At 36.9% G+C, this 16,461-nt stretch overlaps 1 protein-coding gene across 2 annotated transcripts in view; it reads left to right on the forward strand.

Annotated features, from left to right (window-relative positions):
* The first annotated feature begins 530 nt into the window (after window positions 1-530).
* The window catches only part of LOC109065351 (1-phosphatidylinositol 4,5-bisphosphate phosphodiesterase epsilon-1-like), a 67,669-nt gene continuing 51,738 nt past the window's right edge, over window positions 531-16,461 (forward strand). Inside the window, exon 1 of one of the 2 annotated variants that reach the window (XM_042734997.1) lies at window positions 531-641. The gene's annotated coding sequence lies outside the window, so the exon portion shown is untranslated. Of the gene's footprint in view, window positions 642-13,196; window positions 13,219-16,461 lie in introns of those variants that run through there. The other variant, XM_042734998.1, reaches the window with a different exon arrangement.

Here is a 16,461-nt window from a genome sequence, read left to right on the forward strand (position 1 = left end):
TCAGATGGTGAACTGTGCCAGATGGAACTCGTAATCTGCCAAAAACGGGAGAAGCTGCTGTTCTGCGGGCTGGATTTGAGGCGAAAACAGTGTGCAGTATCCTCACCACAAGTGCCTCAATGCACCAATGGCTCGGCGCCTGCGGCACTGCCGTGTGAATACACAAAATGCGTGACAGAACGGACTTTGTATGTGCCGTGTGCCATAAAAAAATGCCTTCTCTAGTTTGGAAAGGCTCAACAGGAAAAGCAAAACCCATGTGCTCTCAGGGCAGATGCCTTAAAAGGTCCGCACCGTTCAGGTTGTCTGTACACCGACTGTAGTGACAGCAGAGGGCTCTGTGTCCGATAGCGAGTTTGTGCGTAACAAGAAAGAGCGCTCTACTGTCCTGGTCAGGAGGTACCTTAAAGAACAACCAGGAAGATCAAAAAGACAGTGTGCACCGGGGCACCAGAGCTATAGTGAGGACTCTACACACCGGCTGCATCTCTTAGCAGAGTCTGGGATCGGTCTGTTTGTGGGAAAAAAACCATGCCACCTTGGTGATTTGAGGCGAGAGAGGATACAGCAGAGCTCTTCAGGCCATCCAGCTGAAGGTTTCCAGGGCCCTTCTCACATATCCAGGGGTCAGGTTTGCCGAGGTAAGGTCAATTTCTCTCCTCACCAAAGCTCTACGTGGTATGAATGCTTCCTTTATGAACTGCTGGTTCGCCATATTCAGGTGTTATGTTAAAAACTCTATGAATGTGACGCTATCACAGTTGGTGCCACAGTTCTTGCACTGAATGTTTGTGTTGTATCTCATGTTTTGAAATAAGAATTAAACCTGCATTCTTGATTCTTTGGGTGCATAATTAGTGGTTCTTGCTTTTTTGCAATGGTCATACTGTATGTATAGTTCCGCAATCTCTTCTGCATTTTCAAAACCCCTAACTATTAAACCATTTTGTGCTACAGGCATGAAAAATACCTCAAATCATGTGGCTTGTTGAGGAGAGTTATGATATTGCTATTACCCAGTGATGAGGCTTGTGTTTTTTTCCCTGGCTGACTTAACTGAATAAAAAGTACCCTAGACTCAAGAAGGGACACTTGTAAAGTGTTTGGGTGTTTGCTAGGTGCATATATATATATTATAGGCAGCCATCTAGCAAGCAACATTAACACTCAGCCAATGTCCTAGACACTCTAATTATGTGCTTTTGAAGTTGTTCTAGGTGGTTTTTAGGGCTTTGCTGCAAATAAAGCGTTACAGCTGCCCTTCAAAACAAATCCTTTATAAATTACTTACATCTATCATTTCCGATATGAGACAACATTTGCTATGTACTGAAACAAACAAACTTAAATTTAAGAATGAAATTAGGTCAAATCTACTTAACTATGTAATCTCTGGCCCTGTGTTATGTAAAATTAATGTAAAGTTATGTAGTGTTATGTAAAATTACAAAGGAAAATAAGTAAATTTAACTTGGCCAGTGATAGTTTGAGTAATTTCTACTTTAAGTGTTTGATGTTTACTCTACAGTTAAAAGTTACTCTGCACTCAAGTTCATTTTATGAAATATTTTTTGTAAACTTTACTCTATAACAGTGTAGCACTGAAAAAACGCCACTGAAAATGCTATTTGATTGCTTTTTTTTTTCTTTTGTTGATTTTGATTGCTTCCATTCTCCTCATTTGTAAGTCGCCTTGGATAAAAGCATCTACTAAATGACTAAATGTAATGTCATTGTAAATGCATATGGTTCACTTAGAAACATCTAAGTAAACAAGGTAGTAGACAGCTAGTTACACTTTCTAAGATATGTCTACAGAATATAATGAACCCCAGATCTTGCAAAACAGCAAGTTACTAAACCTTCAAACTTTAATTTCAACAAGCTTTAATTGAGTAATGATATAGAAATTAATTTTTTCTATTTCCCCCTGAACTAGATTATTTAATGTAGAAATTACATTTGTTTTCCCATAGTAATTACTTCACCGAAGAATCACTTTTATCAGTGTGGGATAAATCATGGAAAGCAGCTGTTTTAAAAGTGATTTTTAATCTTATTATTTACAACAGGATCTTCATGTTCATGGGTTTAAATGTAAAACCTACATTATTTTAAAATTAGTTTATTCCCTATTCCATTACTACATTTTATTGAAACTTGCCATTTGTTAACTAAGCCTAACCTAGTTTCTGCTAATGGAAAACAGGAAACTATTGATTTTTGACATGATGTGGAACATCCCAGATGTTTTTATTATCTGTCATCCTTTTGTTCATATTCCTTGGTTTCTATATTATATAACTTGTTTGCTGTTGTACATTTCAGACTTCTTTTCGATTTATTTTTTCAGTAAATTCAATTAGACCATGAATCATTTAATACAATGTGTCCCATTTTCTTTTTTTACTCATTGTAGCAGATGCTTTTAATCCACAGTAAATTACAAATGAGAAAATAGCACAAACCAATTTATTGTACAGGGTAAATGATATTTAGCAGTGCTACATACCAAAATTGCAAGAGTAAATCCGCAGTGATGCATTTTTTCATGGCAATTTTGTCATTTTTTCATGGTAATTGAAATGGCTCCAGTCTATTTAACAAATGGGACACCAGCCAAGCACTTAATTTTGCCTGTAATTTGATGAAAAATTCCTTATCCTGGAGCTCACCAAGCTCAAGTTGGTACAGGTAGGTACAGACACAAAACATTTCAGCTTGGTTGGTTTTCTGACAGAGGATTTAGTGGACGGGACTATTTTCTGTTTAAGCAGAACTTCTGATCGATTTATGCATCATATTATGTCTGTGCTTAGGCAGATGTTTTACTAGCAGACTTGTAAAAAGCACTGCTTGTTGTGTTAAGGGCCGTTCCGTGCTGCTGTCTGGTTTCTACCCCCGCTGGCTGGGACAGTGGGACCCTCTGTTTCAGAGCATGCTGTGGTTCTCGCTACACTAAGCTTAAGACATTAAGACGTTATTGGCCCTTTGAGGCACTAAACCCCTGCCTCCTTCACCTTTTTATTCATTCCTTATAGGTGAAAAATGAGTTCACTGAGTCTAAGCATGTAGAAATATGTGTTCTGCACGTCATTGCTACTCCAGAGACCAAAACGCTTTGTGTTCCACTGATGTGTTATTGGTGTTTTGTTTTGGACCCACAATATCAGTCTCAACGGCAATGTGGTTTGAGACTGAACCACATTGGAGAGCAGCCCAGCATTGTCCGCTGATATTAGAAAAAAGGGGTTAAAAAGAGGAGAAGTCGATAGATAAAAGACAGCCTGATTCTCTTTGGTGGTGGGAATCAGGATTCTCTAGAGAACTTGAAGTACAATATAGAAATTCACACCACATCCCTGAGGACTTATTGCTTGTGGTGACATGAAGCACGTCCTGTGGTTTCATTACGCCATAATTTATGGATTGCTTTATTAGGCCACTCTTTTAATAACACTATCTTTTAGTGTTCGTGAGGTTATTTTATTGTCCAGATTTGAATATGAATTGGCATTTGAAGTAATTTGGAACTTTGTGTTTTTGTATTCTGATGTAAGTCATTTTTTACATGTCAGCTAGGCTATGTAGATATATACACACTATAATTTTTTGAGGGATGAAATGAGGGCCTTTTTTATTTCTTGATGTTAGGTTTGTAACTGCTTTATCTGCGGATTTTCCCTTTCTCTGGCTGCCACAGAGAATGACGGGAAATATACTTTTGTTGCGCAAGCCTGTCACCTCATAAACGGGTTAAAGGAGCAGTATTTCACTGGAAAGCTTTATAGCGCTTCTTTTATCAAACATTCAACAGTATAACGGTAATACATACAAACAAATCGTACCGCCACAATGAACATGTCATTATGACCACTCACAAAACCAGGACTCAAAGTTTTAAAAAACCTGTAACTCTTCATCTTCAGATGTGAGACTGCTGGGGTCAACCGACGAGCATGTAATCCAGAAAGTTTCCCATGGGATATTTGCCTGTCCATCTGGACTTTAAATGAAATGACAGACTGCTCCTTCTATTTAAGCTGAGCTTGTTCTTTTAATGTGTTCTTAAGCTTTTTACTGGTGTTTGCGAATGGCCTCAACTGTTTACACTTAGAAGAGTGTTTTTAAGGCAGGCCTTTACATGGCATGCAAGAGGCATCTGCTAATCGTCTCCGTTTGTGATTATAGCAGCAGTAGGGAGGGAAGTGCAGAGTTGAAACTCTGACCTCCCCCGGACTTGACCACTGGTGTCTCCTCGAATGGACACCACAGAGGAGTCAGATGAGCTTATGAGATTGCAAGTAGGGGACAGTAACCACAGTGTTGTTTTTGGTTTATACAACAGCCATGAGATTATACATGGCTTGTGCTTGTTTTTCTTTTGAATGTTTAAATGGTTCCTACAAAAGAAAGAAAGTTTTATGGGTTTGGAATGACTAGTAAATAATAACCAATTTTTACTTTGCATGAACTATTCATTAATTCATTGGGTTGGTATGAAAAGAGAGAATATGTTGAAAATGTAATTTACTACAGCCCCTCTGTGGTATTAAAGGAAATGAGCCACATAGAGGTTGCCTGTCCCGCCACAGGAAGATAAACACTGCCTTGCGATTGGCTGATTAGCACCTGATGGAATGAACAGCAGGGCCAGAGATCTCCAAACAGGTAATGACTAATGACTAAAAGTTCTGTCAATGACCTATAAAGAATAAAGAAGAAAAAACATGCAAGAAGGTTAACAGTGTGGACTAGAGTTTTCCTTTAGATATGTAGCTTTGATTTTAAAGAGCATAAATGGACAAAAGAAAAGTGTTGAGGTTGTTGTTTTGAAGCTGTAGTTTCACAAATTACTGGTAAGATTATTAATACAATTTTTAACATGAACTCTTATTATTATTATTATAATTATTCAATTCAAGTTTATTTGTATAGCACTTTTCCCGATACAAATCGTGGCAAAGCAGCTTTACAGAAAATGTTAAGTTTCTAATTTTAATTATCATCTGTTGATAATCTTTAAACCAGTTTGTTTGTCTAAAAGAACACGAAAATCAGACTTCCCAGTGCTTATGTTACATAAGGCTGTGAAATGACAATTTATGAGAGCACATTGACTTATTGTCTCACTCAGCATGCTTAGCTGTAAAGCTGCATTTGCATTACAGTGTCATAAAAGAAAAAAAAAACAGCATTCGGACCAACATGCTGGACCGATATGCTCGTTGAAAAAAAAAAAGAAACTTATTACTGGTAAAAGGACTCAATCAAAACAATGGAGCTATCATCATGTAGTAAGCGCTGCTACTATTTCCCCCCAGATATCACAAAAAACCCAAATGATATGGTTAACAAACAAGTGACAAAATGATACACCTCGACTCATTCCTCTCATTCTTGGCAAAGCAAACCAGCCCCACAGTTATTTCTCTCATAGACAGAGACCACCTAAAGAGTCTCGCAATCAGCAGCCCAAACCACATCATATCCTGACTCAGACCTTGGAGAGAATGGCATGTAGTGATAAGACCTGTCTAACTCTGAGTAGCACGCTGGTGTCAGTGAGCAGAGCGGTCCATCTACACGCCAAACAAAACACAGGACGAGGCTAGGGGGAGGGACACGGTGGCCATGATCCCGCACACAAAGTGCCTTGTGTTTCTGAGAACTCAGGACACACAATGAGCCATTTAGAGGAGTTTTCTTCTACATGTCATTCTCATAAATCAAGGGCTGCAAAGCGGGTGTTCGTGAACACTCTTCTGAAACCTAAGTTGACAAATTAGACACTTTACGATCTCATGGACTTCACACACAGCGACCATATCAAAGCTGCAAGTTCATATCAACTGCACTATTTAATACAGGTCAATATTTACTCTTTATTCTCAATATTTATTTAAGTCTTAGGAACCTCAATCGCTCAGTTGTAGAACCGTTATCAGCCAATGCAGATAATCAGCCTTATTATGGATAATCTGTCAGGCAGATGTTTTGATGTATCACTACTTTGATCCTTGAACTGTGGCAGTGAAGCAGCCAGGAGTTCAAAGCGGTTTTTGTGTTTGATAGACTAAAGTTCCTAAACAATAATAACTTCGCTAAACAGCTCTAGTCTGTTGAAACAGAAATGGTAAGAACAGTCAACAGGGAAGCAGGTGCTTCTGAGAAGAGCTCTCTGGAATATTATGTTGGTGGGCTCTGCTCAAACTCAATGTTTGATTAGCTCTTGTAAAAGTGGAAGGGATTCTAGGTACAAAAGACACCTGGCCATGAACTGAATTATACTGTCTCTACAAATGTCAGCTGAAAAGCTGCAGAAGTCAACATAACTTAAAACAGGGTTCCCACAGATCCTTGAAAGTTGTGGAATCTGAAAATGTTTTTTCAAGGCCCTGGAAAGTTTTTTGAAAAAAAACATACATTGAAACAGGTCCTTGAAAGTGCTTGAATTTAATTTTGTGCAAGAAGTTTTCTGTAAAAAATTCCATATTATTCCCTCTGGCCCGCTAATGTGATATTTCGCCAACACTTCGTGGCCTATGCGTACTAGCTTGCTTGATTTTACATTAGTTACATTAAGTGTTTCCTACGTGAGGTACTTTGTGTTGTACGTTTGCCATGATGTTAGAGTGACCATATTTCCTCTCTTTCCCAGACATGTCCTCTTTTTGGACCAAAAAAAAATGCCTCCAGCTGGGATTTCTGAATCGTCCAAAATGTCGTTGATTTTGTATTTGTGCATTTTTGTATTAGATTGCTGCAAGGGACTGTTTTCTTAATCACACTGAATTTCTGACCATTATTGCCCACTCCCATGATTTTTGTGTCCAGTCCCACCCACTCCCTGCAAACATTCTAATATTGCATCATTTTCGCGCATCAGGGAGCATCTATCAATACGCAAAGTATTTAAATCTCTTTTGAATGAACGCTCGCTGTTCACTTTCACTTCTGTTGCATGCACGCTCTGTGTAAAGTAAGATCAGATATTTGTCAATAAGCTCAGGATCTGTTGAGCAGCAAATCCTCCAGCATGGTCTATCAGCTCTCTCTCTCTCCTCAACCCGTGATCAGTCAAATCTGACACCTGCAGCTCTTGAATGCAGGGTTGGCAAAGTCTGCATTTTTTTTTTTTTTCCTATGGCTACTTTTAAACGGTTAATGGCTTGATTTTCCTCCGTGGGTTAAAAGTTTCAAATGTTGCTTAAATTACATTTTACTAAAATGCTTGTATTGAAACATTTTGAATTCTGCCTATGATAAAACTGTGCTAGATGTTAAGTTTTGTGAAGGAAGTGCCACAGGTATGAAGCTTTTTAGCTGTGTTTATGATCAGTATGCATAACAGTAACTGTAAATCTGTATTTTAGGTATGGAAATTACATTTTCAGTTTTGATATTTGGGATATGGTCATTGCACTACTTTGGGCACTACTTTACCCACCAACCAACCACACCCTCAACCCCCCCGCCCCACCCGCACCCTCTGTCCTCTTTCTGGAAAAACTAAAATATGGTCACCCCTACATGACGTTCATGCATGCACAAAACTACTACGATGGTACCTCAACGTTTAACAGACACACTATGAAATTAATGTTGAATTGCTTTGCTTGTTAAGATAATGTAAACCCATGAGGTAAGAAAAACTTAAAAGCATATTCATATATCTTAAAACTTCTGGTAACATGAGCCTAAGCTCTTTAAAATAAAATCCATGCAAAAGTTAATATCAGATCACTTTAGAATACGGTATAGGATGTACTGAATATTCTTCTGTTTTATGCAAAACAGAAATACAACAAATAGAATATCAGATCTCTGTCATGGCCAAAAATAAATGCAAAAAAAAAAAGCTTTTTTGCATAGTTGTGTTTGAGACAAGAAAACTGTTACTATGTATCTTACAAGATAACACAACGTAACCTCGCTCCTCACTTGAAATGGTGTCCCCACATCAAGTCCTTGAATTTGAGGGTATTGGATCTAGAAAGTCCTTGAAGGTTCTTGAATTTGAAGTTAACCAAGGTTGAAATCATTTTCAGTTTTGTTTTCCAATGCCTCAGTGAATCTTTTCCATTATTAGTTGTTGACATCATATCATTTTTGTTTGGTTAGCGGATAGTGGCAACTTCATTAATTTCTTTCTTAATATTCTATTGATAACTTTATTAACATTCTATATATTAACTTCTGTAATCGTGAATGGAAACTACAACAAATAGCCTATAATTTTAGCATTTCCATTTGCCCCAAAGAGCGAAGAGAAGAGAGTATTTCTGCCACATACTATATGAGATTAATCAAATATATGCAACATAAATGTAATTTTACAACTTGAATCTGCAAAAGTGAACTTGTCTGCGCTATTTATAATGTGTGACATGCTCTTCCTGTAACAGTGCATTAAAATATGGGCCTCTAAAGCACAAAGAATTTACAATGTTCTATTAGAGAAGTGTTAAACAACAGATTGGCAACTAACTTAGACGTCTTACTTAACTGTATTTTTATAATCAAAAATAATTTCAGGCCCTCACTGCACTCTTTTAAAGCCAGTCTGGACAGCATGTTGTCTTAACACTAAGCAAGCATATCTCATACCACTCAAAATCATCAAAGTCTTTAAAAATGTCATTTTACAGTGAATCTTAAATATTCGAAAATACTTCTTAAATATGGTCATATACATACACAAATGCAAGGGAACGTAATCAGTGACATCTTTATACCAGCAAAAACAAAGGAGATGGCAGATCATTTAAAGTGACATCCATTTTTGCTAATCCATTATTCATGTTCTATTTATTAAATTGAGTAACTTGGATTTCATTGAAATACCTGAAGGCAAATGAGTGACTCATCTTACGGCACAGCTAATTCACTCTAAACTGTAAGTTAACAAGTTTCCCTATTGATGGTGTTCAGACTGTTCAGACTGAAATGCTCTAATCCTGATTGATGGTGGTTATCCCATCCTGCCCTCCTGAGTGTTTTGTCTTAACCTGTTGTTTGTAATGTCCTCAGAGGTTTGCCGGCAGTTGAGGGTGTTACTCTGGGAAGGTGTGGTTTGCCGTTGTCCCTGTGATTCAGAGCTGCCAGGAATGTGCATGGCAGGCTGCTTTCAGTCCCAGCTGGACCAACAGCTCAGATTTTAGGCTGCTGATACAGACTGTTGCTCCACTGAAAGACAATAGTGTGTCTTTTCTAGCTTTTGTCGTGCTACGTGCTGTCTGATCCATTTTTTTTTTCTCAAAGGTCAGATGAATGTGTCAAACACTGTCAAATGATACATAATAGATTATAGCAGAACCATTATATTGTGTGTAATAGTTGATGTCTAGCATCCATGAATTCCTCCAGCAGGCTGGGAACATAGATGGAAATCAAGTTGAACATGTTTGTTGTCATGTTCTCTGGAGGGTAAGCAATCCCAGTGGTGAACTCCGTATGTGTGTGTATATGTGTGTGTGTGTGTGTGTGTGTGTGTGTCATGAAAAACATACACCCAGAAAGGCCATAGTCACATGCTTTCCACTGCAGGGAGAGTACATTCTCTTTCACCAAGCATTACTGTTTGTGAGCTAGTATTTCATCTCATTCTGTCTTTGTAAAATTACTTGGTATATATTGTATGTAGTATATTGCCACAGCAAGTCAAGTCACCTTTATTTATATAGCGCTTTATACAAAACAGATTGAGTCAAAGCAACAGAACAACATTAATTAGAAAAAAACAGTGTGTCACAAATGACAGTTAAAGGCAGTACATCATTGAATTCAGTGATGTCATCATGCAGCTCAGTTCAGTTTCAATAGTATCTGTGCAATCATTTGCAATCAAGTCAACGATATCGCTGTAAATAAAATGTAAAAAAAAAGGGAATTTTGATTGTATAAAATTATATTTTCCACTTTTCCACTATATTTTCCACTGGAATGTTTACATCATAAAAAAAACAAGTTATCGTTGTCAGTTCTGTACAGTGAAAAAGTATAATGTATGCATAATTATATATTATTTAAATATAATTGTAAATATAAATAATCATTTATGTTATATATTTTAATTAATTAATTGTAAATGATTTTAAAAATTTACATTTTTTTTGTAGTCATTGTAATGTATCCAGTGCAATGTAGTAAAATGATTTTTGACAGTATTGAGAATCTAAACGCCAAGATAAAATGATGAGTGGTAATTTTTGGTGAAAATTTTTACATTTTAATGAAAAAAAAAAATCCTATATACAAAATATTATTTTTTGGGTATATTTCATTATATTCGTTTTTTCATAATTTTTGGGGGGCTTAAATCTGAGTACTTATTTAGGCCCAGGTAGTGTTTTATTTTTCTATAATACTGTATTTTTTTCTGTGTCTTCATAACTTGTATTACTGTCAACCTCTGATCATAGCATTCATCTGACTGAACCTTTATGATGTGGTTGCTGATTTCTGCCCCCTAGTGTGGACCTGTGATAACATGATTCCTAAAAAAACTAATTTATGTGCGGTATTTAAAAAAAAAAAAAAAAATGTTGCAACATCTAATCTTTGTACTCGGATGTATCCGGTAGAATGTCACACCAGTGTTGTTTCTCAGCATTCCTGTCATGTACCATTGACACAGAACAGTCACACACCTCATCCAACGTCAGCATGCCATTGTGATGCACATTTCCGCTAATGAAAGTTTGGACGTTGCATGTTCTCCATACTATTCATACAAGTAAACAGTCTGGGAACATGTCCTCATTCTTTATTATTTCTACATTTTACAGTAATAGAGTGCTGTAGTGATGTGTACTCTTTTTGTAGGCCAACCCGGAGTATTGCATCACCCTGGTTCCCTCGTCAAAAACCCAACCGTTTTTTTTTATTGTTATTATTGCAAAACCTAAGCTCTGTGACCATCAAAAGTTTAAGATTCTAAAAGTTTTGTTCATCATGATGACCTTCACAAATGAACACAACATTTATGAACACTAAAGCCTACATGCTGTCGACAGAAGTAAAAGGCTAAACATAGGCTTTAAAGTTTAAACGAACCAAACATCAGTGTCCTCACCATTAAGTTTCTGACAACTCTCTTTCTGTCCTATAAACACTTTCCCTGAAAGTTTGAGTTTGCATGAGTATAATTATGAACAATGAAGCTGTGAAAGCAACTAGTGAGTTTTAAAAATAATTTAAATAATGCTTAATTGTTTTTTAATGCCTAAAACACTTAACCTTGTTAAGCAAAAACCCATTCAAAAACCCCACTGACTTCAGGAAGATGGAAGTGAAAGTGCTAATGTTATTACTGGATGTTTTCTGTATTGAAGTTCACATGTTTGCTTGAACACTTGTTTCTCCTTCAATAGCTGCTCCAACTTGGCCATTAAATAATGTTAATTTCTGTTGTTTTGGAAATAATGAATCACTAGAATCATCACATTAATTAAGTCTACTGTGTCTGGATATGCTGGATCTAAACTATAACTAACCAATTATTGATCTCCATGCGTTTTGGGCTGCAGTGAGCTGTGCCACTTGGAGGCAGTGTTATACAACTCCAGTAACTGGCAGTGCTCTGAACCTAGAGAGAATATTCCAGGTCTTTCTGCTTTGTTCATGTATTGTGAGACACCTACCACTTGTGAAATGAACTCTTGTCACTTACTCAATCATGGTTGCTAGTTTGCCATTCATTTCATTCTTGTCCCCCTGAAGGATTTCAGAGTGCTACTTGACGTCCTTTTGCCATGTCACCTAATCAGACGTTCATTAAGAGCATCGTTTTAGAGGTCATGTAGGCTGAGTCTTTCTTTAAAATTCAACAGGAGCATCTGCATTAATGGCATGGATTCAGCTAAAATGTACGGTTACAGAATGTTATTTCTGTCTCCCTTTATTTTTTGCTCACATTGTATTTGTAACCCGCTGTCTTGCAGGGAGATTCACTTGAGGTCTCTGCTTATATGGTTGATATGGCAACGGCAGGCAGCATTCGTTAATGACAGGGATCACGCCGCAATCCCTTGATGAAACGCACAGGTTCTGCCGTGGCACAGCCTAATTAGATAATTACACAAACAAGAGTTGTAGTCTGTCGAATGAAGGGTTGAGCGGCAGAACATTTGCAGGTACCTAAGATAAGATAATGTTTATTTGAAAAGGCAAATATTGTTTAAAAGTTAAATATTAATATGAATATTGCCAGATTGAATTTAAAATATAATGAAATACAAAATAGTTAATGATTGATAAGCAATAAATTATATATAGTGTAATAAAATGATAAAAAATGTAATTATTTTTGTCAAAATTTCTGTCATTGCTCAAACTCTGTTTGGTTTAACGCTGCTAATAAAAGCATTTGTGACAAAGCAAATACTAGAGAATGACTTGTTTACAGCATTTGCATTAGCTTGACCAACTGAAAAGCAATCTGAACGCACTGCATATAATGTATTATATATAATATATAACTGTAATTTTCAAACACAAATCAATTAAATTTCAACCTATATTTTTGTCAGAGCTGGCTTAAACACTTGTAGTGATTACAGCTTTGAAACACTGCTTTCATTCCTTTTTACATTCTTTTTCGTTCGAGTCTCACATCCTTGGTTGTAAGAGCACTAGTGAATTTATGTGGGCAGCTGCTAATTTGCATGGCTTTTGAATATATTTGATCATTTCGTGTTGGCCCGTGACACTTGGCTGCTTTTGATTGCTCTTACTCGAAGTGTAAGTGCATTATGTTTCACGTGTTCTCGTTTGGCATCTGCATTCATGCGTTTACAGGCACGATCTGATTATGCTACAAATGCCTTAAGAATGAAAGCAGGATTAGAAATCACTTCAGCAAGAGTTGCCTGCCAAGCAAATAACCAGGAATGTAAATATGAAGTCAGTGCAGTTGTCGTTTGTCATTGGGATAGTCTGCTTGAAGACGTTTCTCCCGTGTAAGATTGTATCTGCTTCATTACCTCCATTACCACGGCCCATTTGCCTCATATCCAAATAAGGGGAATCGAACACGAACCAAGACATGGTCTTACTCAGTCTTACTTAAGCTTGCTCTCTGTCTCTCTCTCTCTCTCTCTCTCTCTCTCTCTCTCTCTCTCGCTCTTCTTTTAGCATCTGTATTCTATCAGGAAGAATGAAAAGACACTACTCATTAGTAGGGAACGTGGTTGACGATTCATCACCTGGGAAACAGTAAGTTGTTCAAGGTTTTTTTTCCTTAAATATACTGTACTTTTCAAAAGTTTGGAAACAATGGTTTTGAAATGTTTTTGATGAAGTCTCTTATGCTTACCAATGCTGCATTTATTTGATCAAATATGCAGTACATTATTACAATTGAAAATAATTTTCTATTTCAATATGTTATAAAATGTAATTTATATGTGATGCAAAGCATAATTATTCCAGTTTTCAGTGTCACATGATCCTTCAGAAATCATTCTAAAATGCAGATTTGTTGCTCTATTATTGATGCTTAATAATGTTATTAATAATGGTTCTTACTATCAATGTTATGATTATCATGTGCTGCTATTGTACTATTGTGGTTTTTCAGGATTCTTTGGAAACTTTTGTAACATTATAAGTTTTTACTGTCACTGTTTTAATCAGTTGAATGCATATTTGCTGTATTAAACCAGTAATTTCTATTAAAAACAATCTCACGCATACCCCAAACATTTGAATGGAAGTATATCATGGTTTTTGCATAATATTAGGAAGCACAACTCAACTCTTCAACATAATAATAAGAAATGTTCCGTGAGCAGCAAATCAGCTTATTAGAATGATTTCTGAAGGATCATGTTACACTGAAGACTAATGATGATGAAATTCAACTTTGCAGCACAGGGATAAATTACATTTTAAAACATATTGCAATAAAAAAGCTATTGTAATACTATTTTGCAATATTAATGTTTTTGCTGAGCACATAAATGCAGAACTGGTGAACATTAGAGACAAACATTTAAAAAATGAAAAACATTTAAAACCGACAATATTTCCAAATTTTTGTAAGTATTATATATATATATAGATAGATAGATAGATAGAGAGCGAGAGAGAGCGAGAGAGAGAGAGAGAGAGAGAGAGAGAGAGAGAGAGAGAGAGAGAGAGAGAGAGAGAATATGCCTTGGATAAATGGCTGGATAGATGGATTTTGGATGATCACACAAATGCTTTTGTTTTAAATGTGTAGTTTGTAGTTTAGTATTTAGGCATTGCACTTCTGTTTGGGCTTTGTTATAATTCAAGTTAGTAACATGATCTTTCTGTCGTGAGGCTGCAGAACAGGGTTTGGAGTGAAAGTTTCAGTGTGACATCATGAGAAACAAGATGAGATAACAGCATCCCGCAGAGAACCTCATTTCTCCCTAATACGTTCCAGATTCACTCTGTCACTGTGCGCTTGTAGCTTTATAGTGCTGGAGAAAATTCAGATGTTTGCTGCTCTTAACCCTTCTGTTTTTACCCAGAGGCCCCTTTAATATCTCAAAAAGCATTTACGAGAATGGTTTCTAGCAAAATGCCAAGTTGATAACATTAATCACTCATCTGTGATAACATTAATCACACATCTACTTGGTGTCTCTGCAATCCCAGCTATAAAACATATAATGATTTTTTACAAAACATTTTTGGAGACTGTAGCCATCCACTCCTAAAAAAAGATTTATGCATTGTATATCAGTCCATGTGCATTTGTGTGACTAATTTGTGGTAAACCAGAGGCATAAAACTGTAATGATATCTGTCTGAAAGGTTTTAAATAGGTCAAAGGATCATACTGATAGAAAATTAGAGGTTAATTTCAAAAATGCTTTTATTATTAATCTCAAAGGGATAGTTTGTCCAAAAATGAAAGTTTTGTCATCATTTACTCACCATTGTCAAGTGATTGAACTCCAAATTTGTTGGGTTCCAACAAAATAATTAAATACTTTTTTTGGTCATATACACCGTTATATGCAGGATACAACTTGCACAGAAATGTAAACCTGGTCAGCTGCTTAGATTGTGGATTAAATATATAATAGTTGGTAAAAATGGTAAAACTAATAAAAATAATCAATGACAAAACAAGGCATTTCAGTTGCCAAATGTACAGAAATGTGCAAGAATAGGGAGTACAAAATGCAGAGTATGTTACAAGGCAAACACATTTAGAAAGTCATCAGCATAGGGTTTGTGAATGAAAGCAGAATTGTCATATTAGTGTTAACTATGCCTTGAAAGTCAGTCTCAGCAGAACCCGAGGGTTAAAACAGACTTTTGCAGTCTTTTCAGCTGGAGTATAAACATACAGTACAGATAGTGTCTGATCTCTGGCTCTCTCTTCTAGTGTTTGCCTCATGCACAGTCTTTGCGTACACGTGCTGCAAGCGCACAGCCAAACACACAAGTGCACAAGCCAGGGAACTGAGATAAGTGATCAGAGAGGGCATCCTGGGGTTTGTTGAGACGTCCCTATGTGAAATTCAACAGGAGATTATGAAGCGCTCGGGCCCCACCTCTCTCTTCCGTGTGCCAGAACAGCATCAAGTCCTCCTTAGACATCAGGGTCATTAAATGCTCCTGAACCTGCCTCAGGCTTACAGCAGCCCAGTGGCCACATCCACACTAAATCTCACATGTGACTCTTACACAAGAAAAGCTGCAGTGGACTTAGTTTTTAGGGGCCCAGGGATCATTCGAAGGTTCTGAGGTGGATTTGCAAGGAGTTCAGTGAGTAGCCTAAAGGTTTTTTAGTCATTTCTGCTTGATAGTGTTAAACTTTGGAGAATGTAACTTCTAATGTCTGCTTCTTTCTGTTAGTCAGAGTTTATTATTAACCATAGGCTGAATAGAAAAGCGACATGGATTGTTGAAGGTTCACTATTGAAATGTAAGAATCAGTTAACAAATCTGAATTTCACTTTAGACGTCATCTCCATTTAGTTGAGTCTTGAGATTTGAATAGGTTCACGCTGAGCTCTGAGTGAGGGAGCCTATCAGCAATCATTGTTAAGTGTGCAGTTTGCTGAACAGATATAGGGTCCCCCTGTGGTTCAGTTGAATTGTGGGAACTGGCCTCTCTATTGTCACTCAGTGGTGCTGCTCAGAGCCGTTTACTGTCTGACAACAACAAAGCATTTTTGGGGTCTTATGGGTGTCAGATGTAAGCAGCTCTAGTATGATGGGCTTTGTTTCTCAGTATGGCAACAGCGGTAAAGTGATGGACGGTCCATTCCCAGCATTCCTCATCAGAGGTCAAGAACTGAAGATCCCATTTTTCATTGCTTACATCAGATGGGTGTAACACATCTTAACATTCTCATTCCCAAGACTTTTTTAAAAGCATAAATCTAATGTTTTTCATTATGAGACATATTATAAATGTTTGATTAAACTATTGTCTATCATAAAATTACAGTTGCATGAAAAGTAGTTAGT

This window comes from Cyprinus carpio, chromosome B12, assembly GCF_018340385.1.
Source record: "Cyprinus carpio isolate SPL01 chromosome B12, ASM1834038v1, whole genome shotgun sequence".
Taxonomy (NCBI): domain Eukaryota; kingdom Metazoa; phylum Chordata; class Actinopteri; order Cypriniformes; family Cyprinidae; genus Cyprinus; species Cyprinus carpio.